The sequence below is a fragment of the Anopheles coustani genome, chromosome 3, assembly GCF_943734705.1.
Source record: "Anopheles coustani chromosome 3, idAnoCousDA_361_x.2, whole genome shotgun sequence".
NCBI lineage: Eukaryota > Metazoa > Arthropoda > Insecta > Diptera > Culicidae > Anopheles > Anopheles coustani.
Genome location: NC_071288.1, coordinates 73,673,967 through 73,700,757, shown reverse-complemented (window position 1 = coordinate 73,700,757; position 26,791 = coordinate 73,673,967). Strand labels below are relative to the sequence as shown.

Sequence of the window (26,791 nt, the reverse complement as noted above, 5' to 3'; positions counted from 1 at the left end):
AAGGGAATTTAAATTGCACGAAATGTGCCTGATTTTAATAGTTGCTATGTTTATTTCTGCAACTGTAGCATCGCGTGCGGAAAACCACCGGCTTACCAAGGAGGAGGTTCTCCGCTTCATACGCATAAGGCAACTGACTGGAAGACAATAGAGTACAAGAGACTTAGGTAATTGGACCGACAAAGACCAAAACTCCTAACAAGCTAGGATGGATGTCTACTTTCGCAGGATCTATTTTTTCGAGCACGCGTTAACAGAGAGCTCAATCTGTTAAGCAACATATTATCCGCACAGAAAGAATCTCAGGAAGGAATGATAATCCCAGTAACTGTGCGGGTGACACCAGCGCTACCGCGCCAACAGAACAACCCGCCACCAAGGAACATTGTAGTTCCTGACAGAGCTGCAAAGAAGAAGCGAAAGTCGCGCCCCCGAAAGCCTCGAGCGGACGCGATTAAACTCATCGCACTCCCAGAGACGAGTTATAAGGAGGTATACCTAGCAATCCGAAAGGACCGGGAGTTGGAGGAGGGAGTCGAGCCAAATGCCCAACAAAGCAAGAGGGTCCAACGTGTTTTAAGTGTGGTGCGAAGGGGCATCGTGCGAAAGAGTGCGCGACATCCGAAGAACGTATATCAAGTGTTTGCTCACCAAGTCCTCAACCAACCCCAAGTACCCGGAGGTACCCAGCGCGAAAGAAAACCGCAATGTTTTACTCGTGGCGATTTTGGCCATGTGTCGGGGAAATGTACTAAGAAAAGCACCAGCGTGCAAAACTATGACGAGTGCATTTCCAGAAGTCTGTGTGACATTTGGCGAATGGCGGAATTCCGCCGCCGGCATCTGTCGAAACAGAAGGAGAATATGTGGTCCAACGTACTAACGCGCGGACTGCATACAACCCGAGTTGCCCAGGAGACTTCGGTGACACCAGCGCTACCGCGCCAACAGAACAACCCGCCACCAAGGAACATTGCAGTCCCTGACAGAGCTGCAAAGAAGAAGCGAAAGTCGCGCCCCCGAAAGCCTCGAGCGGACGCGATTAAACTTACCACACTTCCAGAGACGAGTTATAAGGAGGTATACCTAGTAATCCGAAAGGACCGAGAGTTGGAGGAGGGAGTCGAGCTTAAAGGCGTGGACATACTCGTCACTGAGGCGGAAGTGGCTGACGCGGTCGAACTCGCAACAGACGTCGCAGTCTCCCCTGCCGTCGTCCACCTGAGGAAAAGGGGTGATGGGCTCCAAGTAGCTCGGATGCGAATCCCGCGGCGTTCCGCAACGACTCCTGGAAAGCTGGTTCCAGGGAAGACTCTTAGTGTACGACATATCGCAGGGTCCTGTCACGCGACCGCTGTCAGCAGGCGTCCTGTGACGCTCCCGCACCATCGACGGAGGACGACAGGGACGAAGTAATGACATCTTCATCATCATCGGCTGCGCTGCCGTTGACTCGGCCGCGAAAGGGGGGCAGTGTCGCGCCATCGATTGCGACGAACACTCGGCCGATGGTAATGCTGCAGCGAATGGCTCTCAGCGATATGGAGATATCCGAGGAGAGCGAGGAGGACGAGCTCAACATAACCGTCGTCCAGCAAGTGGCCGAAGCCCCGCAGCAGGAGTCGACAATTGCAAGCCTCAGCAGCGAGTTGAGGGAGCTCCGGGCAACCGTTGAGACCCTCCTCGCCAAGGTAAGCGAGATGGAGACGAGCCGGGCAACGGCAAAGGATAGCGGCGCTGAGCTAAAAGCGAAGCTGAGGCTGATAGCTCGCGATAACATGGAGTTAAAGCGAGAAAACAATAGCCTGCGCGAGCGTGCAGCTGCCTGCGAGCGGGAGATGGCGCTGCTTCGCAGCGGGATCAGCTCCATGAGTTCGATGGCTTCGATGGAAGTTCCACAACAGCTTGGAGGCGGAATCGGCGGAGGCGAGCGAGACCTTGAACGACGTTCAGCGCCAGCCGAGCAGACACCTCCAGCGGGTCAGGGGGCTCCGCGCAAGCGAGAACGCGGGAGGAAGAAGCAGAAGAAGCAGGAGCAAGACCAGACAGCAGCTGCTGAAGCGCCGATCAGCACAGCGCAGCCGACACCAGCGATGCCCGGCGTACCGGTGGCCGGTGTTGGCAGCAACGCTGCTCCTCTTCCGGCACCGAAGAAAAGGGCTAAAAAAGTTAAGAACAAGGAAACTGCGGCAGCTGACAACATTGAAGCGCGCGACGCAGCAGCAGCGACGACGTATGCCGGGGCCGTTGGGCGTCGATCGAAGCGGTCGCACCTGCCGCAGCAGACATCAATGCGCAGAGAAGAAAGGCCCGGAGTGGTTGTGCTCGAGAGCGATGAAGGCCACAGCTACCTCGAGGCCTACAAAGCTGTCCGAGAAAAGACATCTGTCGACCAGCATGTCGCCCGAGTTTCGAGAACAGGGGAACGCACGATGTCCCTGTTTCTCAAATCTAACATCGATTGCGAAAACGTGCTGCTAGAAGTGCAAGCGGCCATCAAGGGGGTAGGTGCGGCACGCCTCCTTGTGGATAAGCAGACGGCAGCATTGACCGGCATAGACATGCTGGCCACCTCAGAGGATGTAGTAGCAGCCGTTAAAAGACAGGCAGGCCTGACGGTGCCGTTGGACGCGGTGCGCCTGTGGCGCCGCTATGATGGCATGCAGAAGGCGCACATCAAGTTGCCGCGCTCCCAGTGCAAGATGCTGGATGGCCTTGGGATCACCATTGGGAACACGAGATGCATTGTGCAGGCGCTTGCGTCGGTCCCAGCAGGCGAGCAGCTATGCTATCGCTGCTTCGGGAGGGGGCACCGTTCGCGTGAGTGCACTGGACCGGACTACTCCAAGTGCTGCTTCCGGTGCGGATCGAAGCAGCATAAGGCCAAGGAGTGCAGCTCGGGCCCCAAGTGCCTCGTGTGTTCCGGAAACCATCAAACTGGGTCAACGGTTTGCAGCGCAAGTAGCCAGCCGTCATGTAACGCCAGTAACGACCGCAGATGGCAGAGGGGGCGCCAGGTTGAACATCCTGCAGGTCAACCTAGGACGCAGCAGAGTAGCGCAGGACTTGATGCTCCAGACCGCACGGGAGCAGAAAGTCGACGTCGTTTTGGCGTCGGAGATATATCGCGTCCCAGAGAACAACGGGAACTGGGCGGCTGATTCGACGTCAAAGGCAGCAGTGGTAGTCACCGGAAGCCTGCCAATTCAGCGAGTGTGGTCGAGCGAGGAGGGAATGGTATCAGTCCAAGTCTCAGAGACCATCGCAGACTCCAGTACGGCGGCACGCTGCGCAGCAACGACGACCGCAGCAGCAGCAGCAGTCAAACGCCGTACCTCAGCCAACACCACCGAGAGCATCCAGCAGCAGTGGCGGGGTCGCGCTCAGCCTGAGCGATGCATCAAGGACCGGTGCTCTGACTTCTGACGAGGAGGCGGCGGTCGCTGAGGCCATCCATTCTGGCAATTAACAGCGCCATAGAAGTAGCAGAGCGACCTAAGTCGGCAGCGTCGAGAAGAGAGGGCTGGCAACGGCCAGTTAGAGCCAGACTCTGCTCCTGGAGGAGTGGAGAGCTTTAGCGCATAGCCTAACCCATGGTGCTTCACACTATGGGGGGGGCGGGTCCCTCATCCTCTGACAACATGCCGCGAGGCCGTCATAAGGGGGGTGGGGGACTATGCCAGGGTTTTTTAGGGGGTACCCATAGGCGTAAGTCGGGCACTTGTGACCGCAGTGCGTAAGTGCATTTGTCCCTGGGTTAACAAAAAAAAAAAAAAGCAGGCGTTCCACAGGGTTCAATACTAGGTCCTACGTTATGGAATGTGATGTATGACGACGTCCTCTCTATCGACTCACCCTCTGACAACATGCCGCAAGGCTGTCATAAGGGGGGTGAGGGACTGTGACAGGGTTTTTTAGGGGGTACTCGAAGGCGTAAACCCGGCATCTAACTTATCAGCATAAGTTCAGGCACTGACTGGTTGTGGGAAATAATTGCGTGACAATAATTATCAATTATGTCATCCGCGCGACCATGCGATAAGCGCATATCGATGATGTCCTCCGTGCGACCATCGATATGCAAATCCCCTCCATGACCCGGAAGATCGTGTGACGTGCCAGACCGCGTGCTGGAATGTCAGCTTATCACCGCGTGCTGGTACGTCACAGGAGAGAATGCGTGGGAGAGCTTCGCTACGGGCAACTCTCCCACGCGTAGGGAAGTGGAGGGGAGCGTTCTCACTATAAAACCGTCGATCAACGGATCGACGGGCCTCTTTTTCTGCTTTCGCCTGCTTGTGAAAACTGCCGCTACGTGCCAATCTACTACGTGCTTTTTCTACTTCGCTACGTGCAAATAAAGTCATTTAGTTCGCGTTTAACGTAAGTGTAGATTTCATCGTGAAATCCGAAACCACAGCTTCGTGCAAAAACGTTTCCCCCCAGCTTCGTGCAAAAACATTTTTTGGTGACCCCGACGTGATAGTGAAAAGTGCCGTGAGGTAAAATCCTGTCACTATAAGTGAACAAACAATGAATACCGATAACGAAACCAACGTGTCCGAGGCCTTGCGGCTACTTACCGCCCTGGAGGGCAGTGTAAAGGAGGTGGCCGCAAGCCTCGAGTCCAAACTGAGTCCGGAGGTGGCCGCCGTGAAAGCGGACATTTTGGCGTCCCTGTGGCGCGACGGGAACGCCGCGTTGATGCGCGTCGAATGCATCACCGGCCCCCACCCGCGCAGGGGTCCCTTCATGGAGGCTTATGCGGCAGCCATGGCGGCTGCAACCAAGTGCCGTGACGGAGCTGCCTCCAAGCCGTCCATTTTGGACGCCACGGTGGCGGGGCAGCCATCGCGGGCAGACCATCTGCCACGCATCGAGCTGCCCAAGTTTGAAGGCTCGCCCTCCGAATGGAGCGCGTTCTCGAGCCGGTTCGAGAAGCGCGTGGCCGGGCTGTCGGAGGATTCCGATAAGTTCGCCTTTCTTCACAAGTGCCTCGAGCGATGCGACATCGCGAGGCACAGCTGCGAGGCGTTTGAGAACGCCGGCATGCCGTTCGCCCAGGCATGGGCCAAGCTCGAGGAGCGGTTTTACAAGAAGCGGGTGGCATTCATGGGCCACATCCGCAAGATCCTGGAATTGCCCAGGATGAGCTCTCCATCGGCGAACGCGTTGATGCGCGTCATCGACGTGGTGGAGACGGCCGTGGCCTCAACCCGCCAGATCGCCGAGGCTGGCGATTCCACCTCCGTGGTGGAAGACGGGCTGATTGTCGCGCTCGTAATGGATAAGGTAGACGCTGAAACCATTGCGAGCGTGACACGGCGTGCGGACCAGCAGCTCATCCCTACGTGGGTTGAGCTGCGTCGCGAGTTGGATGGGCTGGCAAATAAAATATATTACCAGCCCAAGCGCAAGAAGGATACGGATCGAGCGCGTGGAGCAAACCAGCGAGCAGCACGGACGGTGCTAGCTGCAACCGTCACCCCGAAGCCCGCTGCCATCGCTCCCAAGCCTGCGCGGAAGGCGCCGGCGACCCAGCCAGCCGCTGCTGCCGTTGTTCCTGCCAGCACCAGCACGAAGGTGAGTAAGGGGGGTCAGAGGGCTGGGACGCGGCGGTGTTACGCGTGCGACGAGATGGGTCACGTGACGACGGTGTGCTCGGAGCTGCGCGCGCGGTCCATAATTCAGTGCATTAATTACATTATGGACCGTCGCAAGTGCATGAACTGTTTCTCCAAGGACCATCCGGCCAATGTGTGCCCAAGTAAGCCCAAGTGCCCCCAGCTTCGTGCAAAAACACTGACAATTGCTACAATTGCGGTAATGCCGGTCATCGTGCAAGGGAATGCGAGTTTATGCTGAGAGGACCGAGGAGTTACGTATGCAACACGTTTGGACATGTCGCGAAAAGAAACACGCAAAATTTTGGAAGAGAAACTCGACAACACCATAAATTTATGAGGGTGTCGAGGGAGGAGTTTGAATATCTGCTAACGATTGTAACGCCGAAGATCCGTAAACAGGACACCTATATGTGAGATGCAATAACAGCTCGTGAAAGGCTTAACATCACGCTTCGGTTTCTGGGTGCTGGAGATGACTACCAGAGCCTAGAGGATGCATATCGGGTGAGATAACAATATTCTACATGAATATATACGAATGTATTGATGTTTACAATAGTACATGTTCTGCTTAAATAATTTTTAGGTGTCCCGGCAACCTATTTCTAGAGAGTTCTTAGTGCTGTCCCACGACTTAGTTTCTTGACTCCCACACAAGTAGGCTTGTCCCTTTTGACAAGAAGCCGAAAGCCTTTAGGAAGGTTGTCTCCCCTCTAAAATATCAAGAAAACAAAAAAAAATCTGCCAAGGCGGATGGCCAACGCGTTGGTTGGAACCCGCCTCGTCTTCGGGTACAGCATCTGCTGGGTCCACTTCGCCCCAGCCTTAACGATGGACAAGGTGCACTGCCACCGCTGCCTGCTCCGAGGGTCATCAAGCAGCGGCCTGCAAAAACGCAGAAAGGTGCCCGGTGTGCAGGGAGCCACACGCCATCGAAGGGGCACGGTGCAAGAACCGCCGTGAGAATTCAGAGTGATCCAGCAGAATCTAAGGCGGAGTGCGACGGCCCAGGATCTCCTGACCCAGAACGTGGTGCGGACGTAGCACTCCTGTCCGATTACCACCGCGTTCCAGCGAATAACGGCAACTGGGTCTCTGATCCTGCCACAAGAACGGCGGTCGTCGCACTGGGGAGATACCCGATCCGGCAGATCGGGTGCCTTGCGCCGACCGAAAACAGCAGTGGAAGTACGCTGACCCTTCCGAAAAACTTCCATCAAAGAAGCATCGCGTGCGAAAAACCACCGGCTTACCAAGGAAAAGGTTCTCTGCTTCATACGCATAAGGCAACTGACTGGAAGACAATAGAGAACCAGAGACTTAAAGACCTAAAATCCTCCTAACAAGCTAGGATGGATGTCTACTTTCGCAGGACCTATTTTTTCGAGCACGCATTAACAGAGAGCGGAATCGGTAAAGCAACATATTATCCGCTCAGAAAGAATATCAGGAAGGAATGATAATCCCATTAACTCAAGTCGAATTGTTTTGAAGTCGCGATCTTTAGTACCATTACCGAGTGAATCTACAGACACAGTGCCGCTGACTCCAGAACATTTCGCCCAAGAAATTGAACTAAAAATTGTCTGCCGGCCCCGGTACCGTTAGAAAAGGAACAGCTCGTCTGTATCAAGGAAGACGAGGTTCCAGCACCGAAGGGGTCAATTGATGCTAACAGCTCTTCACACCGACCCCACGGTGAAACAGATAGGGAAGGCCAAAGTAAGCGAGTTTGGCGGACGGGCGGGTATATGCTGGTGGAACTTACCAAGGAGAGCTCCGGCGACACCACGGTACTGGCGGAGAAGATAGAAGCTTCGCTTGAGGCAAAGGCGACTGTGACCACCCTTAGGCAAACTGTCACGGTCATAATCCACCCTTAGGCAAACTGTCACGGTCATAATCCGCATCGTGGACGTGATGGCAACGCGCGAGGAGATGCGCGACGGGCTCGAGGATCAGCAGCGCATCAACATCAGCGTATGGGCGGTTCGTATGGGGGTACCATACCATATTTTATTATAAAAGCTGAACATTCGAGAAACGGTTGCTAACACTCGTAAACCAGTCCTTTCCAAACATAGATGTATATGACCACCGTCGCTAGTAACACCCCACAGCGGGTATCGAAAAATTTATTTAAATTAAAAATTTAAGTTTTTAAGTATATGAGTATAATGGCTAAGGAAAGAGATCCTTTTATGTCTTCTGACGACACCACGTGGTTATCTATGAACGTGCTGGTCATCGTAACGTAAACGATTTTCACCCAAACGCACCGATATATAGAGAATTACCAAGACTTCCTCCTGCTAATCCCGACTTTACTAATATATTAACAATCAAAAGATACATGCCTCTAGCCACTATCATGGATGAACCATTCCTTCCTCCAGATGTCGATAACGATAATGATGTACCAAATAAGATTTCAACTGTTTTTAATGCTGTAATGTCAAGACGTAAATTGTTGGAAATTTGTAAAATTAGAGCTAGCAACGCCAAGGTTCATAAAAGATTATGAGTATTATATTACATGTTCGTGGTCTTGAGCTTATCTGTTGCGGCTCTGGGATTCATAGCTACAAAATATGCGGAGTATATACCACTAAACAAAGGAGATTATCACGTGTTGGATGATCACACATGGATGTCAAGAGATAGAATATATGGCATGATACTTGATATAAAAGATGGTATCCTCATCGGATGTCTTTTAGCTACTGAATAAACTGGCTTTAGGGAAAAGAGAAATCATGATCAGATATGACGCCGATTATAAAAAACAGTTCAAAAAGTTCTGTGGCAATAGCTCAGTTGGAGATATTAGAAAACTCGAAGCTGAGTTATCACAATATTATTATACATTTCGATGCACTACTTTGTCGGTCCTTCTTGAACATCTTATTGCTATCATATTGTGGGAAACTTATGAATATCAAAAGCTGAAATATCCTGATCCCAGTATCTCGCTTGACAACCGGGACCATGACTCATGTATTCTAAACAATTGAAGGCGAAGAGGAACAGCCAAAATACAATGGCTGAAAAATTTAACATCGAGTTAGCCTTGAAAGTAGAGATGGAATTCACTCAGTCAACGGCGGATCCATGTCTCTACATTCGATAGAAATCAGCTAAGTGCATGTCCGTGCAAGTAGACAAGAAAAACGCACCTCGTCTCTATCCTAGTCAATCCGACCAGAATCGTGATGTTGAACGCTGGTTCCACGATCTGGAATACTTATTTTTGCTTCATCGTATCCGTGACTGCGATAAGTTTCTTCTGACCGTCCGGCTTCTTGCAGGCACTGCCGCCTCAGTTGCTAAGACGTTCCGGTTTACCACCTACACTGGGTTGAAGGACGCCCTGATCAAGCATCAAGCCCCCCCGCCCCCCCGCCACCAAACAGCGGGTTTGCGCTATATGGTCCATACCATGGCTGACTTGCGTGAGAAGTTTAAGTGTTTCGAAGCCAGCCGCCGCCTTCGGGCTATTAAGCCCCCTTCTGCCGAGGTCCGAGCCTCCCCGGTTCGTCTTCAGGAAACACCCCGCTCCCCGCCAAAGCCTATACGCTGCTTCAATTAGTCGCACTTCGGACATCACGTGAGCGAGTGTAAAAAGCCGATTGATAGAGGAGTCAGTAAGCAATTCATCACTGAAAGCTGATACCGATCTGGACAATGGGTCAGACGGGTTAATCATCGTACAAATTGCAATCCAAACAAGCAATGCCGATCTTGGCGGATATACCCGGTCTACAAACTGAAGTCCGCCACGATCAATCTTTGGTAAGCGGATGATCGAACCTAGCAAGTCACCTCTCAGCCCCTATATGAAAGAAAGAAATACATTAAGAGGAAATCAGTTTACTTTGTCCAATCTGTGAACAAAGTAAAAGACATCTTCGGAACTAATCTTGACTGCGATGGGGAGCGGGACTCAATGCAACTTAACACTAGAATACATTGCTTTGGAAACTTGCCCGAATGCTTTTTAGGGGTCATTTTGACCCCTATTTTGAAAACGCTATAACATCACTATTTTTGAAGATTTTTCAAATCCGTAAACTGTTACGGTTTAGTATATTTATAGACTATCTTTTGGCGTTTTTAATTTTTGGATGTACCACTTCATCATTCCACCAGCTCGGTGTATAGCAAAAAAGATCGATATGAGTCGAAATTTAATCCTTTTCAACTTTTATTCTTTCAAAATGTAACATGTAACTTCGGAAAAAAAGAGTGCGCTATGATGTTGATGTATTAGGCCACCTTTGAAAAATAATTTCATATTTTTAAATTATCAAAAAACGCCACAAATTGATCTTGAAGATGTGGATTTTAACATTTTCCATAGGTAGTTTCCATTCTGCGCTTTGTTCCGTTATTTTTTGTAAAAATATTCAGCCGTTTTCGAAATATTAAAATCGAAAACTGCGTTGGGGTCAAAATGACCCCAATTTGGATTCTAGTGTTAAGGATTCCATTCTGCTAGGATTGGGAACCTCTCACCCAAGAAGTCCAACAAAAAAAGGCTCACGAAACGTGCCAGTACCCACACGGGTTAGAAGAAAAAAGAGGTTTAAACCAAAGATCTTCAAAGATCAAAGACAATCAAAAATTAATAGTTAGTTCCCCTCCTCTTCTGAAAAGTAAAGATACACGAGGCAACCAAATGGGAGTAAGCCAAATGCGTTTAAGGTGAACTATAACGCACTCCCGGTTAGGCCCAGAGAAGCCGATGTCTAGGCTAGTTGCAAAAAATGGCCTTGTGAAGCGAGCTCGTCGAACACCGTGTTCGTGAAGATGAGCTCGAAGCAGGAGGCAGAGAAAATTGTGGAGCAGCACCTTGGCAAGCACGGAAACCCATAGATGGTGTCTGTGAAAAATCACAGCGCCTTGGAATTCCAATCTGCCGAACGCACGAAGCTGCGCTCGGGTCGACTGCCGCGGCATGAAGGCAAGATTTTGCGGCCGCGGCGGCTATAAAAGCGCGACGCAATCGGCTTCGTTGTCGCAGTAGGTAAACGCTATTCCACGTTTGTTTATCTCAAGTTTTGTTTTCAAGTGCTAAAGTGTTGTGATTTGCAATGCCGCGAAAGGTTTATTCAGCTGTTGCGATTGGCCATGTCGTCCGGATGTCGGAGCAGGGACAAACAAACGTGAGTATAGTGTTTTAAAATCAGTGTACAGTCACGAAATGACGAGTCTCGTCTGTTGCATCACAGGCGCAGATTTGTCGTTCGCTTGACATGTCGCCGTCTGTTGTGTGCCGCATGCTCAAGCGTTACGCTGAGCGTGGATCTACCGAGCCTCGCTGGAGCAGCGGAAGGCCTCGGAAGACGACGCCACGCACGGACCGAGCCATAGTAAACGCGGCAAGGTCTGCGCCATTTACTCCAGCAACGCGCATTACAACGGACCTAAACTTGCCGGTCACACCACGCACGGTGATCAACCGGCTGTTGGATGCCGGTCTACGGGCCTATCTTCCAGCCAAGAAGCCGAAGCTTACGCTCCAGCATCGGCAGGCCAGACTTGCGTTTGCTAGGCAGTACCGTCACTGGAGTGTAGACCAGTGGTGGAATGTACTGTTTAGTGATGAAGTCAAGGTCAACCTTCTTGGTTCGGACGGCATGAACCACGTGAGACGGCTCCGAAACCAGAGACTGAACCCACGGTACTGTCTACCAACAACCCGCCACAGTCAGTCAGTGATGGTTTGGGGCTGCTTCTCGGGTGAAGGCGTAGGTCTGCTACACCGGATAGACGGAATGCTGACCGGGGCAGGCTAAGTCGAAATCCTACGCTCGGTCATGCTTCCCCATGCCCAGGAAACCCTGGCAAACCGGCGATGGCTTTTCCAACACGACAACGACTCCAAGCATACTTGTCGTGTTGCTCGTGCTTGAATCGGGGAGAACAATATTGGTGTTCTCCCTTGGCCGTCGCACTCTCCGGACCTGAATCCCATCGAGAATCTTTGGTCTATTGTGAAGAGGATGGTCCGTGAGAGAGCCTCCTATCTGACCACCGATCAGTTATTTGAGGCAATGAACGATGAATGGAGAAGGATTCCACCATCCACAATTCAGAATCTTGTGGATTCAATGCCTAAAAGGTGTCGCATGGTCATAGAGAACAAAGGGTTCCCGATAAAATATTAGACCATGACATTCTGGCGATTCCACAAGTAGGGAGTGGAATCCATTGACTCCCACACAAGTAGGCTTGTCCCTTTTGACAAGAAGCCGAAAGCCTTTAGGAAGGTTGTTTCCCCTCTAAAATATCAAGAAAACAAAAAAAAAGGAATGATAATCCCATTTACTCAAGTCGGGCTTTTTGAAGTCGTGATCTTTAGAACCATTATCGAAAGAATCTACAGACACAGATCCGCTGACTCCAGAACATTTCGTCCAAGAAATTGAACTGTAAACTCCTATAATTAATAACCTGGAATTTATGTATGTACACCTCTAGTTTGACCACCTTATGTAAATCATACCTTAGTCCTAACCATATCGAACTATGACATGTGTCAAATAAAACCACGAGGCGGATTCTCTTCTGCAACCGACCTCCGACCAGAACGGCCAACTTAAGCCTTTGTCTCGTGTTCGTTTCTGTAACCGCGACTCTGCTGCAATAACCCTAAGTGCGTTAATCAGTTATATTTTGACGCGATTACAACTTCAGAAGTGGGATAACCCGTAAAAATGTTAACTAAAAGTGAAATGATTAATGTGTTGGCGGAAGTTCAAGTGCCTGTACCTCCCTCGACGACCCTACGCCAGATCCGACAGCTGTACGAGGACACGTGCTTACGAAAAGACATCTTCGGAACTAATCTTGACTGCCATGGGGAGCGGGACTCAATACAACTTAAGGATTCCATTCTGCTAGGATTGGGAACCTCTCACCCAAGAAGTCCAACAAAAAGAGGCTCACGAAACGTGCCAGTACCCACACGGGTTAGAAGAAAAAAGAGGTTTATACCAAAGATCTTCAAAGATCAAAGACAATCTATCGATTAATAGCCAGTTCCTCTCCTCTTCTGAAAAGTGATGATGCACGAGGCAACCAAATGGGAGTAAGCCAAATGCGTTTAAGGTGAACTATAACGCACTCCCGGTAAGGCCGAGAGAAGCCGAGGTCCAGGCTAGTTGCAAAAAATGGCCTTTTGAAGCGAGCTCGGCGAACACCGTGTTCGTGAAGATGAGCTCGAAGCAAGAGGCAGAGAAAATTGTGGAGCAGCACCGTGGCAAGCACGGGAAAACCATAGATGGTGTCGGCTACCCAATAGAAATTTCGTCACCGACGAAGCACTCACAAAGGAGATATGGGCAGGTATTGGAGATAAGAGAGCTAACCCATGGGTTGAACTCTCCGCTAGCTGGCATCCTGTCGGATGTGCGTGTGGTGCGTGCGTATGGTGCGAACCGATCCGATCGCATCGTACCTACACATCGGAGGCGAGCTCACACGCGTGTCATGCCAATGGCAGGTAAAAACTTGCCAGTACTGGCTCACCACGGCGTGTCATGCGCCACAAACCGACAGGAAGAGGGGGAAGCAGCGACCTATGCTTCCGCACTCAGTAGCGGCCCCCATGCTAGACGAAACGCCGAGAAGAACACTCCGCTCAAGCGCGACCACAGGCCGCAGCTCGGCGGCGGCAAGCACTGAGGCGGCAGTAGTAGAATTTATTGACGAATCACCAAAGGAGCGGAGGGTGGAGCGGGTGCTGCGGTCGCGCTCGCATTCGACCAGTGGCCCGCGCTCGTTCCTGGGGAGCACCTTGGATAACCTCAAGGGTGTGCTCATCGGGCAGCTGCCCCAGGTGCCACAGTCTTCGGAGGTGACTGTAGGTGTCGGAACGAGCGAGGAGTCGGAGGAAGACGAGGCGGACCAACCGTTTGAACTGACGCAATCGAAGTTATCATAAACACTACTTGAGCAAGCAATCAATGCTGTGTGCATTAACCTCGTGTCGTTAGGTGTCGTTATCAAGTGGTTTGTTATTGAGTGGAAAATTCCATAGTTGGATCAGTGCAGCGCGTGTTTGTTATCAGTACACGAGGTAGTTGAGTGTACACATTATAGGGTGTTCAATCGATCGGTGGATTATTGATAGTGGCGTGATCGGTGTTATTGGTATAAAAGGGGTGTACCATCGATCAGTTGAAGAGTATATTAAGCCGCACCATGGAGTTTGAGAGTCAGTAGAACCGTGAAACGACAACCGACGACGTTGAAACGTCTCAAGTTGAAATAAGTGAGAAAGTGTTGAGTGCAGCTAATCAGATTTGGTCATTGATCCGCAAGAATCTGGAGTTCATGAACAACTGGCTAGCCCAGGAGGAATTGGAAGGGACGGAGGAGGATCCGTTATCGGTACCACAGATGACGATGAGTTCGGTAGCACCAATACCAGAGAATCTACACCAGCACTGGAAGATAGTGCACATGATTACATCAGAGATGAGCTTCAGGGAGAGCGCACCTATCTCAAAAGAGGACTTGCGGAGCTTTCTCGTCGACGTGACACACAACACCGGTATTACCATGCAGGTGTTTGGCGATTCGATGATGTGGCAGGAACTCAAGCACTTCTTGGCATCATCGAAAAAGCGAATCGAGACATTAGGATGCTTTACGTCTTCCTCGAACGAGACCACCTCCATGTCCTGGCAACTCCTGCGGCTTCCCCGGTCGTGCTAAACCGGACAACTACATCAACGCCTGAAGTCACCACTGTCTCGGTTCCGGAGCAGCAGGCGCCGCAGCTGCCCGAGGGTTCGGGTGTGGCCGAAAAGGATCCAACTGGAGGCCCGGAGAAGATTGCGGAAATGTCCGCGATGGCTGATCAAGGCGCTGACGGCGCAGAACGCAGCGCTCCAGGCTCAGGTGGCGGACCTGATGGTAAAGCTTGAGCGGCTTCTGGAGGCCCAGACACTCCAAGAGACCTACATGATCCAGGAAGGGTGAAAGACCATCGAGGGTATGGTACCCAAATGGGTGAACCTGTTTGAAAACAGGAATCGCGTAAAGCCTGCAAAACCATGTTAGCAGACTAAGTGGACAATATGAAACCAATAATAACTGGAGACGAAACATGTATCTACGCGTACGACCCAGAAACAACAAACCAGTCCAGCGAATACCGTTCCCCAAACGAGACGAAACCCAAGAAGTCGTCAAATCACGACGCTCATGGATAGCTGCTGACGTGTCTCGGCCAACCATAGCGCCCGGTAACGAGCAGAAGAGCTTCATTAGTTGTGACAATGGTGGGAAGTCTAGCGGGGTAGGGGTTGATCGTTCCAGCTAAGTCCCCCCCCCCCCCTCAACTTACTAACCACCATGCTGGACGTTACACCGAAACGAACACTCCGCTCCAGCTCGACCACGGGCCGCAGCTCGGCGGTAGCCAACGCTGAGGCGGCAGAAGTGGTAGCTGTCAACGAGTCATCTAAGGAGAGAAGCGTGGAGCGGGCGCTGCGGCCGCGCTCGCACTCTACAAGTGGCAGGCTTCCGTTCAAGGATAATCTCAGAGTGCTCATCGGAGACTTGGAGAAGGAGTTGGAGAAAAGTGAGGCGGATCAGCCGTCCGAACTGGCGACATCGACAAAGCCAAGTGCAACTCCTGTGGCTTCCCCGGTAGCGCCAACACGGACTACGATATCAACGCCTGAAGTAACCACTGTCTCTGTCTGGAGCAGCTGGCATCGCAACTGCCCGGAGGCTCGTCGGAAAAGGATGCAACTGGAGGCCCTGCGCGAAGTGCGGAAATGTCAGCGATGGCCGAGACCATCAAGGCGTTGACAGCGCAAAACGCTGCGCTCCAGGCTCAGGTGACTCAGCTGATGGCAAAAGTAGAGAGGCTGCTGGAGGCCCAGGTTATCCAGCAGACGAGTCTAATGAAGGAAGGGCGGAAGACCATCGAGGGGATGGTACGCGAGGCCTTCGGAGACCCTCCATCGAAGCAGAAGCAAGGGAAAAACCGCTTCAGGAAGGCAGGACAAGAGAAAGCGACACCGCCGCCGGCAGCGCAGCAGAAGCAGCATCTGGAGCAGCAGCAGTCGCAGCGTCAGCAGGATGAAGGGTTCACAACGGTTGGAAAGAAGGGCCGTCCGGTTAGTAACAAGCAAGGACAAGACCACCAGGCCAACCAAGGGAAACCCAAGGCCAACAAAGGCAAGAGAATGGAACACCAGAGTGCCCCGAAGGACAAGCAGAGCTTCGCCGAAGTAGTCGGCTCATCCACCGAGCGCCCGGCAGCCGCGGCACAACGCGAGAAGGGGCATTCCGGCGGTGGCACCAAGACGTCGAGGAAGCCGGAGCTGAGGTATCGGCCAGACGTCATCACGGTCGTGCCGGCTCCTGGGACAACGTTCCTCGACGTATTCCGGAGCGTTCGAGCGGACACGCAGGTAGCAGCCGCGGTACATAAGGGCGTCCGGACCGCGTCAAGTCATCTCGCTATGACGCTAAAGCGGTCTGCGGATGCCAACGCGGCATATCAACGTGTGAAGGAGTTGGCCCCCGAGGGCAGCGAAGTTCACCTGCGGCTGGATCTGGTGACCGTCGTCCTACGGGGAGTAGACATGCTGGCGGAACCAGCAGATGTGGCCAAGGCTGTAGCGGATTGCATAGGTGAACAAGTTGATGCGGGCTCCGTGCGATTGCACCGTTATTTCCAGGGTGACCAGATGGCACTGGTGCGTGTCCAGCGGGGAGTCGCAAATGCGCTTATCGACGACCGCCTCAACATAGGATACAGCCGCTGCCGAGTTTCGCTGGCGCCGCCCCCGCAGCTCGAGAGAATGCGCTGCTCTCGCTGCATGTTGCTCGGCCACATGGCGCGCTCCTGCACCGGTCCCGACCGGTCCGCTCTGAACCGTCGGTACGGAGGGCAAGGACACAAGGCTGCTAGCTGCAGCAATCCAGAAAAATGCCTTGAATGCAGAGGACCGTGGCGCGGAAAAGTGTAAGAACCGCCGTCAAAATTCAAAGTAGTGCAGCAGAATTTAAGACGGAGTGCGATGGCCCAGGATCTCCTGACCCAGTTGGCCCGCTACATGCTACATATGGTACTTTGCATTTGTATGAGTGGTTTGGCTTCATATCTGGATTAGTCAGGCCGGGATCATGTATTGAACTATCTTACCTCGCGGGTATAGTCAGTAGATTCAAAAACCTATTTTCAAAAGTAAACATGCTGATAAAAGCGTCATCGATGATGTTCAAGGTTTTTACAATTTACCCAATATTATAGAATCTCTGCTCAACACTTGTGTATTGCGTCTCGGAATGGAAGTCGAGAGTATTACGCTTAGTGGAAAAATTACTTGACTACTAAGGATGTACTTTATTATTCTCATAGCAGAGGTAGACGACTACATGAGTGCGCAAGATTGAAGATGAGCTTTATTAACACAAACGCAACACTGCTTACTGCCTTGCAAGGTGAGGCAAAGGCGAACACCGGGGTCATCGCGGAGCTGTATGGAACCATTAAGGAACTTCGCGAGGAGCTCCACCGCCAAGTGTCAGGATTGACGGAACAATTGGGGCAAATAAAGCGTACCCAGCTGGAGCAACAGTCGCGGCTGTTCCAGGAGGCAACGGAGACAGTACAGCGACTGGTTGTGGTAGCACTGCACAAAGGCCCGTCCGATTGGCTTACAAAACCACTGGTAAGTAAAATTAAACAAAAAACCTGACACGCAATAAATATACGCATCAGTGTGCACACTGCGATCAAAACACAGATTGTGGAAATTTTAAATCAAACCAATTGCATCTAGTAGACTATGAAATGCAATTTGGTGCCTTCGAAACAGTCTATATATCAATCGCAGCATACATATTCCGTTATTTGACCATTTGTAGCGATACGTTACGGATGCTCAAAGCACGGATGGATAGGAAATTTGATATAAATTTGGTTCTGGTTAGGGTTTGGCAGATAGTGGAATACTATCGGCATAGAAAGAAAAGAAGTAGTATGGGTAAGTAAAAGAAAAAATAAAATCTTCCGTGTAATAAAAATACACATTTACATGTTTTAACATGCTTTTTCTCATTTCCAGGGCTGGCAACCGAAGCTCTGGGATATTGCTGAAGAAAAAAAAATGCATATCAAACGAACTGACAAGGTTAATCGTATCAATTTCAACATAACACTCTCTGGTTCTTAGTCAAAACCAATCCAAAAATCAAAGAGCTCCTCCTTGGAGCCTGGACGAAATGCTCTGCAACGTGCAGAAGAAAGGTATCCAGGCGTGCTTGGCAAAGAAGCCGAAAAATCCAGCAACTGCCTACAACCATTTCCTTAAAGCAAACCTCCGGATGATAAAATTGCAGCATCCGGAACTAACTTGGGTGAGTGTTGCGGTGCATGTGGCCGCTAAAAGATGTTGGTTGCAACATTTCTTTGATTCTCATCTGTTTGTCATTAGTTTAATCATTAACATTATCTCGTTATAGGTTTTATCCATGCATTGTCCATCGAGTGATGGTAATAAAACCGGATTAGACTATCTGTTGACGTGCTGGTGGGTTTTTTTTTTTATATTGTTAAATAAGCATTAATTTAATCATTTACATTATCTCGTTAATGTTTCAGGCCGAACTGCTTCGGAAAGCGGGCGAGAAGTTCAAGCTGCTTTCCGCAGAAAGCAAAGCAGTTTATGAACATCTCGCAACCTGGGCGAAAATAGACCACAAAGAAGAAATGCAACATTATTCGTAAGTTTGAATGAATCGATCAAAAGGCGACTTGTTTTGGATTGATTATATAATTGGTTTGCTTGTTTTGTTTACTTCTAGCTACCACAACCCAGCAGCAGAAACCAAAACTATAGTAAAGAAGAAAGCAAACCGCACCATTACGGCTTACAACATTTTTTCCAAACAAGCAAACTTTTCAAATATGTCTTGCGCCGACCGAAAACAGCAGTGAAAGTACGCTGACCCTTCCGAAAAACTTCCATTCATCAAAGAAGCATCGCGTGCGGAAAACTACCGGCTTACCAAGGAAGAGGTTCTCCGCTTCATACGCATAAGGCAACTGACTGGAAGACAATAGAGAACCAGAGACTTAAAGACCTAAAATCCTCCTAACAAGCTAGGATGGATGTCTATTTTCGCAGGACCTATTTTTTCGAGCACGCATTAACAGAGAGCGGAATCGGTAAAGCAACATATTATCCGCTCAGAAAGAATCTCAGGAAGGAATGATAATCCCATTAACTCAAGTCGAGTTGTTTTGAAGTCGCGATTTTTAGTACCATTATCGAGTGAATCTACAGACACAGTGCCGCTGACTCCAGAACATTTCGCCCAGGAAATTGAACTAAAAATTGTCTGCCGGCCCCGGTACCGTTAGAAAAGGAACAGCTCGTCTATATCAACTAAGACGAAGTTCCAGAAGCGAAGGTTGATTGGTCAATTGATGCTAACAGCTCTTCACACTGACCCCAAGTTGAAACAGATAGGGGAGGCCAAAGTAAGCGAGTTTGGCGGACGGGCGGGTATATGCTGGTGGAACTTACCAAGGAGAGCTCCGGCGACACCACGGTACTGGCGGAGAAGATAGAAGCTTCGCTTGAGGCAAAGGCGACTGTGACCACCCTTAGGCAAACTGTCACGGTCATAATCCACCCTTAGGCAAACTGTCACGGTCATAATCCGCATCGTGGACGTGGTGGCAACGCGCGAGGAGATGCGCGACGGGCTCGAGGATCAGCAGCGCATCAACATCAGCGTATGGGCGGTTCGTATGGGGGTACCATACCATATTTTATTATAAAAGCTGAACATTCGAGAAACGGTTGCTAACACTCGTAAACCAGTCCTTTCCAAACATAGATGTATATGACCACCGTCGCTAGTAACACCCCACAGCGGGTATCGAAAAATTTATTTAAATTAAAAATTTAAGTTTTTAAGTATATGAGTATAATGGCTAAGGAAAGAGATCCTTTTATGTCTTCTAACGACACCACAGTTTTACGAATTGAGGATATTACAAATGGCGTTGGTACTGGTAACGTGGTTATCTATGAACGTGCTGGTCATCGTAACGTAAACGATTTTCACCCAAACGCACCGATATATAGAGAATTACCAAGACTTCCTCCTGCTAATCCCGACTTTACTAATATATTAACAATCAAAAGTTACATGCCTCTAGCCACTATCATGAATGAACCATTCCTTCCGCCAGATGTCGATAACGATAATGATGTACCAAATAAGAATTCAACCGCTTTTAATGCTGTAATGTCAAGACGTAAATTGTTGGAAATTTGTAAAATTAGAGCTAGCAACGCCAAAGTTCATAAAAGATTACGAGTATTATATTACATGTTCGTGGTCTTGAGCTTATCTGTTGCGGCTCTGGGATTCATAGCTACAAAATATGCGGAATATATTCCACTAAACAAAGGAGATTATCACGTGTTGGATGATCACACATGGATGTCAAGAGATAGAATATATGGCATGATACTTGATATAAAAGATGGTATCCTCATCGGATGTCTTTTAGCTACTGCAATCGTGAATAAACTGGCTTTAGGGAAAAGAGAAATCATGATCAGATATGACGCCGATTATAAAAAAACAGTTCAAAAACTTCTGTGACAATAGCTCAGTTGGAGATATTAGAAAACTCGAAGCTGAGTTACCACAATATTATTATACATTTCGATGCTCTACTTGGTCGGTCCTTCTTGAACATCTTATTGCTATCTTATTGTGGGAAACTTATGAATATCAGAAGCTGAAATATCCTGACCCCAGTATACCGCTTGACAACCGGGACCATGACTCATGTATTCCACTCTGTGAACAAAGTAAAAGACATCTTCAGAACTAATCTTGACTGCCATGGGGAGCGGGACTCAATACAACTTAAGGATTCCATTCTGCTAGGATTGGGAACCTCTCACCCAAGAAGTCCAACAAAAAAAGGTTCACGAAACGTGCCAGTACCCACACGGGTTAGAAGAAAAAAGAGGTTTATACCAAAGATCTTCAAAGATCAAAGACAATCTATCGATTAATAGCCAGTTCCTCTCCTCTTCTGAAAAGTGAAGATGCACGAGGCAACCAAATGGGAATAAGTCAAATGCGTTTAAGGTGAACTATAACGCACTCCCGGTAAGGCCGAGAGAAGCCGAGGTCCAGGCTAGTTGCAAAAAATGGCCTTTTGAAGCGAGCTCGGCGAACACCGTGTTCGTGAAGATGAGCTCGAAGCAAGAGGCAGAGAAAATTGTGGAGCAGCACCGTGGCAAGCACGGGAAAACCATAGATGGTGTCGGCTACCCAATAGAAATACAACTCGTGGATGGCGCCACCGACGTGAAGGTTTTAGACCTGCCATATTTCGTCACCGACGAAGCACTCACAAAGGAGATATGGGCAGGTATTGGAGATAATAGAGCTAACCCATGGGTTGAACTCTCCGCTAGCTGGCATCCTGTCGGATGTGCGTGTGGTGCGTATGGTGCGAACCGATCCGATCGCATCGTACCTACTCATCGGAGGCGAGCTCACACGCGTGTCATGCCAATGGCAGGTAAAAACTTGCCAGTACTGGCTCACCACGGCGTGTCATGCGCCACAAACCGACAGGAAGAGGGGGAAGCAGCGACCTATGCTTCCGCACTCAGTAGCGGCCCCCATGCTAGACGAAACGCCGAGAAGAACACTCCGCTCAAGCGCGACCACAGGCCGCAGCTCGGCGGCGGCAAGCACTGAGGCGGCAGTAGTAGAATTTATTGACGAATCACCAAAGGAGCGGAGGGTGGAGCGGGTGCTGCGGTCGCGCTCGCATTCGACCAGTGGCCCGCGCTCGTTCCTGGGGAGCACCTTGGATAACCTCAAGGGTGTGCTCATCGGGCAGCTGCCCCAGGTGCCACAGTCTTCGGAGGTGACTGTAGGTGTCGGAACGAGCGAGGAGTCGGAGGAAGACGAGGCGGACCAACCGTTTGAACTGACGCAATCGAAGTTATCATAAACACTACTTGAGCAAGCAATCAATGCTGTGTGCATTAACCTCGTGTCTTTAGGTGTCGTTATCAAGTGGTTTGTTATTGAGTGGAAAATTCCATAGTTGGATCAGTGCAGCGCGTGTTTGTTATCAGTACACGAGGTAGTTGAGTGTACACAGTATGGTGTGTTCAATCGATCGGTGGATTATTGATAGTGGCGTGATCGGTGTTATTGGTATAAAAGGGATGTACCATCGATCAGTTGAAGAGTATATTAAGCCGCACCATGGAGTTTGAGAGTCAGTACAACCGTGAAACGACAACCGACGACGTTGAAACGTCTCAAGTTGAAATAAGTGAGAAAGTATTGAGTGCAGCTAATCAGATTTGGTCATTGATCCGCAAGAATAGGCTAGCCCAGGAGGAATTGGAAGGGACGGAGGAGGATCCGTTATCGGTACCACAGATGACGATGAGTTCGGTAGCACCAATGACTACCAGAGAATCTACACCAGCACTGGAAGATAGTGCACATGATTACATCAGAGATGAGCTTCAGGGAGAGCGCACCTATCTCAAAAGAGGACTTGCGGAGCTTTCTCGTCGACGTGATACACAATACCGGTATTACCATGCAGGTGTTTGGCGATTCGATGATGTGGCAGGAACTCAAGCACTTCTTGGCATCATCGAAAAAGCGAATCGAGACATTAGGATGCTTTACGTCTTCCTCGAACGAGACCACCTCCATGTCCTGGCAACTCCTGCGGCTTCCCCGGTCGTGCTAAACCGGACAACTACATCAACGCCTGAAGTCACCACTGTCTCGGTTCCGGAGCAGCAGGCGCCGCAGCTGCCCGAGGGTTCGGGTGTGGCCGAAAAGGATCCAACTGGAGGCCCGGAGCAGCGTGCGGAAATGTCCGCGATGGCTGATCAAGGCGCTGACGGCGCAGAACGCAGCGCTCCAGGCTCAGGTGGCGGACCTGATGGTATAGCTTGAGCGGCTTCTGGAGGCCCAGGCTCTCCAAGAGACCTACATGATCGAGGAAGGGCGAAAGACCATCGAGGGTATGGTACCCAAATGGGTGAACCTGTTTGAAAACAGGAATCGCGTAGAAGTCTGCAAAAAACCATGTTAGCAGACTAAGTGGACAATATGAAACCAATAATAACTGGAGACGAAACATGTATCTACGCGTACGACCCAGAAACAACAAACCAGTCCAGCGAATACCGTTCCCCAAACGAGACGAAACCCAAGAAGTCGTCAAATCACGACGCTCATGGATAGCTGCTGACGTGTCTCGGCCAACCATAGCGCCCGGTAACGAGCAGAAGAGCTTCATTAGTTGTGACAATGGTGGGAAGTCTAGCGGGGTAGGGGTTGATCGTTCCAGCTAAGTCCCCCCCCCCCCTCAACTTACTAACCACCATGCTGGACGTTACACCGAAACGAACACTCCGCTCCAGCTCGACCACGGGCCGCAGCTCGGCGGTAGCCAACGCTGAGGCGGCAGAAGTGGTAGCTGTCAACGAGTCATCTAAGGAGAGAAGCGTGGAGCGGGCGCTGCGGCCGCGCTCGCACTCTACAAGTGGCAGGCTTCCGTTCAAGGATAATCTCAGAGTGCTCATCGGAGACTTGGAGAAGGAGTTGGAGAAAAGTGAGGCGGATCAGCCGTCCGAACTGGCGACATCGACAAAGCCAAGTGCAACTCCTGTGGCTTCCCCGGTAGCGCCAACACGGACTACGATATCATCCCCTGAAGCAATCTCGGGGTCATCGCCATCGGGGCTCCACCGCCAAGTGTCGGGATTGACGGAACAATTAACGCGTTCCCAGCTGGAGCAACAGTCGTGGCTGTTCCAGGAGGCAACGGAGACAGTACAGCGACTGGTTGCGGTAGTACTGCACAAATGCCCGTCCGATTGGCTTACAAAACCTGTTGCAAACCGTTACGTTCAAATTTGGTTGCATCCAAATTATTTTGTTTGCAACTTGCAAACTACTTGTCGGGCATAAAAAAAAGATCGCCGGGTCACCTTTGCCCGGTCAGCTGATAGGGAGGAATGACCGCGATCGGCTAGCGATCGTCGGTCGGGCGGATGAGAACCGGAGGAGAAAGAGCATAAATAGGAGCCAAGAGGGAAGAGGGCTTCACTCTTGGCTCAGAAAGGATAGAAATAAAGCGAAAGTTTTTTTAACTCCTCCCGCCCGCAATTTTGCGAGTTATAAGAAATCGCTTGAGTTGAAGTCTTTTTATCCGAAATCTGGCCAAGAGGTTGCGAGTTGCAACATTTCAGTTCTAAAAAGTATGAACAGACTCTTACATCGAAAATATAAAATGCAAAACCCAGAAGCAGTAGGTGGAACTTCCTCAGAAATGTCAGAGCGCTACCACACTACAGCGGAATCAATGGAACATGATCCACCAGTTGCAGCAGCTCCCGAACCGCGTTCAATCAAGAGGCGCAACGTTGACGTAGACGGCAACGAGATCCCCGACTCCAAGCGCAACAAAGCCGTACCGGAAGTTGAGAAGAAGCATAAGGCACTGCTCTACATTCTTCATTCTCATGAATGGCTAATAGACGCTTTCCAGCTGAAGGACAAGACCAACATTGAGGCTATCGCTGATTTGACGTCCATAATTGTGACATGTCACAACTACAATCGTCAGTCAGCTAATGGTGTTGGAGGGTTGCGTGAGCTGATAGATGATGAATTTGTCTTCAAGGCGAATGACATGGCAGGTACGGGCAAACGAGTGGCGGAACACCTCAAGGTCTTTGAGGAAAAATACGGATTCAAGTATACCCGCAATGAGGAGGATAGGAAGAACATCGGAACGCTCTCTTCCATTCTGTCTTTAATTGGAGGATATCGGCATCGACTAAACGGGGTCCGTTTAGGAAACGTTGTTATCATGAAAACCAAGAAGAACAACGAAGAGCAGATTATGGAACTCAGTCGCTTTGGATTGAACAACACCCATGCTCCCTTTCTCACAGGCTGCAGTTATACCCCTTCACTCCAGTCCTCTATGAAACAGTCATTGGGGCCACTGACTGTTTTAATTAACCTCGTCATGAACACGGAAGAGAAGTATTCTCGTGCCTGGAAGGATGCTTTCTGTCAGGCATTCAAGTTGGTTCCCAACATCGAGGAAATAGCCAATCTGCTAGCAGGATCGAAGTCCAAGTATTCTGCACTCATCCGGGCCCTGGGTGACCTGTGCCATTTTGGAATAACGCGATCGTCAAACAAAGCGTTTATTCCTGCAGCCATGCTGATGAAGGTCAATTCATCATCCTGCCCTGAGTACAAATCAAAATTTGAGCAAAAACTGGGCGACTACTCGTTCACTCTGAAATTCGAACATCTCGGTGCACCCCTGAAGAATATGGATTTCTCTGGCCACGGTCTGCTAAATTTCTGGAATCTGGCTGGTTTGGAGAACTTTACCATGCGGGGTGACCACATGTCAAAAGAGACGGCTTCGCAGATCAACTTCCACGCAGTTATGGGCTCGCAGAAGGAAAATCTTGATCTGTTGGATTGGATGACTGGTTCCCAGTTTTTCACCCGGCGACAGATGGGAGACTGTTTCTCAAAGAAAGGGGAATCAGGGAAGCATGTAGCCTTCAATCCCATCCCCTTTAAGCGCTTTGCGAAGCTAGCCAGTGCAGCCCAGACAGACTTCATCCGTGGAGGCAAGGGACAGGTATCGCGGGCTCCTGTGTTTTCTGGAAGGTGCCGAGTAGAAGTGGATGTAGACTCGGAACTATTCCGTATTCTGAAAACGTCACAGGAAACCATGGGCTCATTCGGATTGATGACCGATGATCGAGCAATATCAATCATCAACGGCGTGAAGGCGACGATCAATGCGAGACTTGTCTCTGAAAAATTGATCAAATATGGAACGACACAATTTTACCTTCCCTGTGCTTCTGGCGACGGAAAGGAATACGGCGATCCTGTTGAGATGCCCACTATCCTGAAAGCGCGTTTCTTCTATCAGCAAGATTAACCCTTTCCTTTATTTACTTTTTCATTATTATTATTAAACAATAAAGATTATAACCATTATGCATTTTATCTGGTTTTCCTATTGGATTTTTATGTAAAAAAAAAAAAAAAGAGAAATAACATAAATAGGAGCCAAGAGGGAAGAGGGCTTCACTCTTGGCTCAGAAAGGATAGAAATAAAGCGAAAGTTTTTTTAACTCCTCCCGCCCGCAATTTTGCGAGTTATAAGAAATCGCTTGAGTTGAAGTCTTTTTATCCGAAATCTGGCCAAGAGGTTGCGAGTTGGAACAAAACCACTGGTAAGTAAAATTAAACAAAAAACCTGACACGCAATAAATATACGCATCAGTGTGCACACTGCGATCAAAACACAGATTGTGGAAATTTTAAATCAAACCAATTGCATCTAGAAGACTATGAAATGCAATTTGGTGCCTTCGAAACAGTCTATATATCAATCGCAGCATACATATTCCGTTATTTGACCATTTGTAGCGATACGTTACGGATGCTCAAAGTACGGATGGATAGGAAATTTGGTAGAAATTTGGTTCTGGTTAGGGTTTGGCAGACAATCGGATACTATCGGCATAGAAAGAAAAGAAGTAGTATGTGTAAGTAAAAGAAAAAATAAAATCTTCCATGTAATAAAAATACACATTTACATGTTTTAACATGCTTTTTCTCATTTCCAGGGCTGGCAACCGAAGCTCTGGGATATTGCTGAAGAAGAAGACCCGGAGATGTTTCCTCAAATATTATTATAATTTATTTTCTCTACCTGTCTACCTGTACACTACCTGTACCACACACACAGAGCATATTACCCGTCGCTACAATAACCATGCTGCATATTTAAGCAGTATATACCTGATTGATAATTAAACATCAGCCATATTCGCTTACCCACATTCATGAATCATACCTTATAAAATAATATAAAAGCTAGTCAAGCAATGTACACAGCATTCTCAGTACACCAGTTGAACAATACACGTCGCAAAGACACTGAACTCAAGAACCTGGTTGTGATTCATTTCACCCTCGAAATCCAGGATCGCTAACTCGCGGAATTCGTTCACCAAGCAAGAAGTCTACGTGCGTGTGTGTGTACACCAAACTGCTAA

General features: G+C 49.6%; 1 protein-coding gene across 3 annotated transcripts in view; it reads right to left on the bottom strand.

The window, feature by feature from the left end:
* LOC131271780 (alpha-L-iduronidase) overlaps positions 1-26,791 on the bottom strand; it is a 51,637-nt gene that overhangs the window by 8,056 nt on the left and 16,790 nt on the right. Inside the window, exon 7 of one of the 3 annotated variants that reach the window (XM_058273312.1) lies at positions 6,062-6,113. The exons of 1 other annotated variant lie outside the window; for it this stretch is intronic. The gene's annotated coding sequence lies outside the window, so the exon portion shown is untranslated. Of the gene's footprint in view, positions 1-6,061; positions 6,114-18,257; positions 18,342-26,791 lie in introns of those variants that run through there. One more of the 3 variants, XM_058273310.1, reaches the window with a different exon arrangement.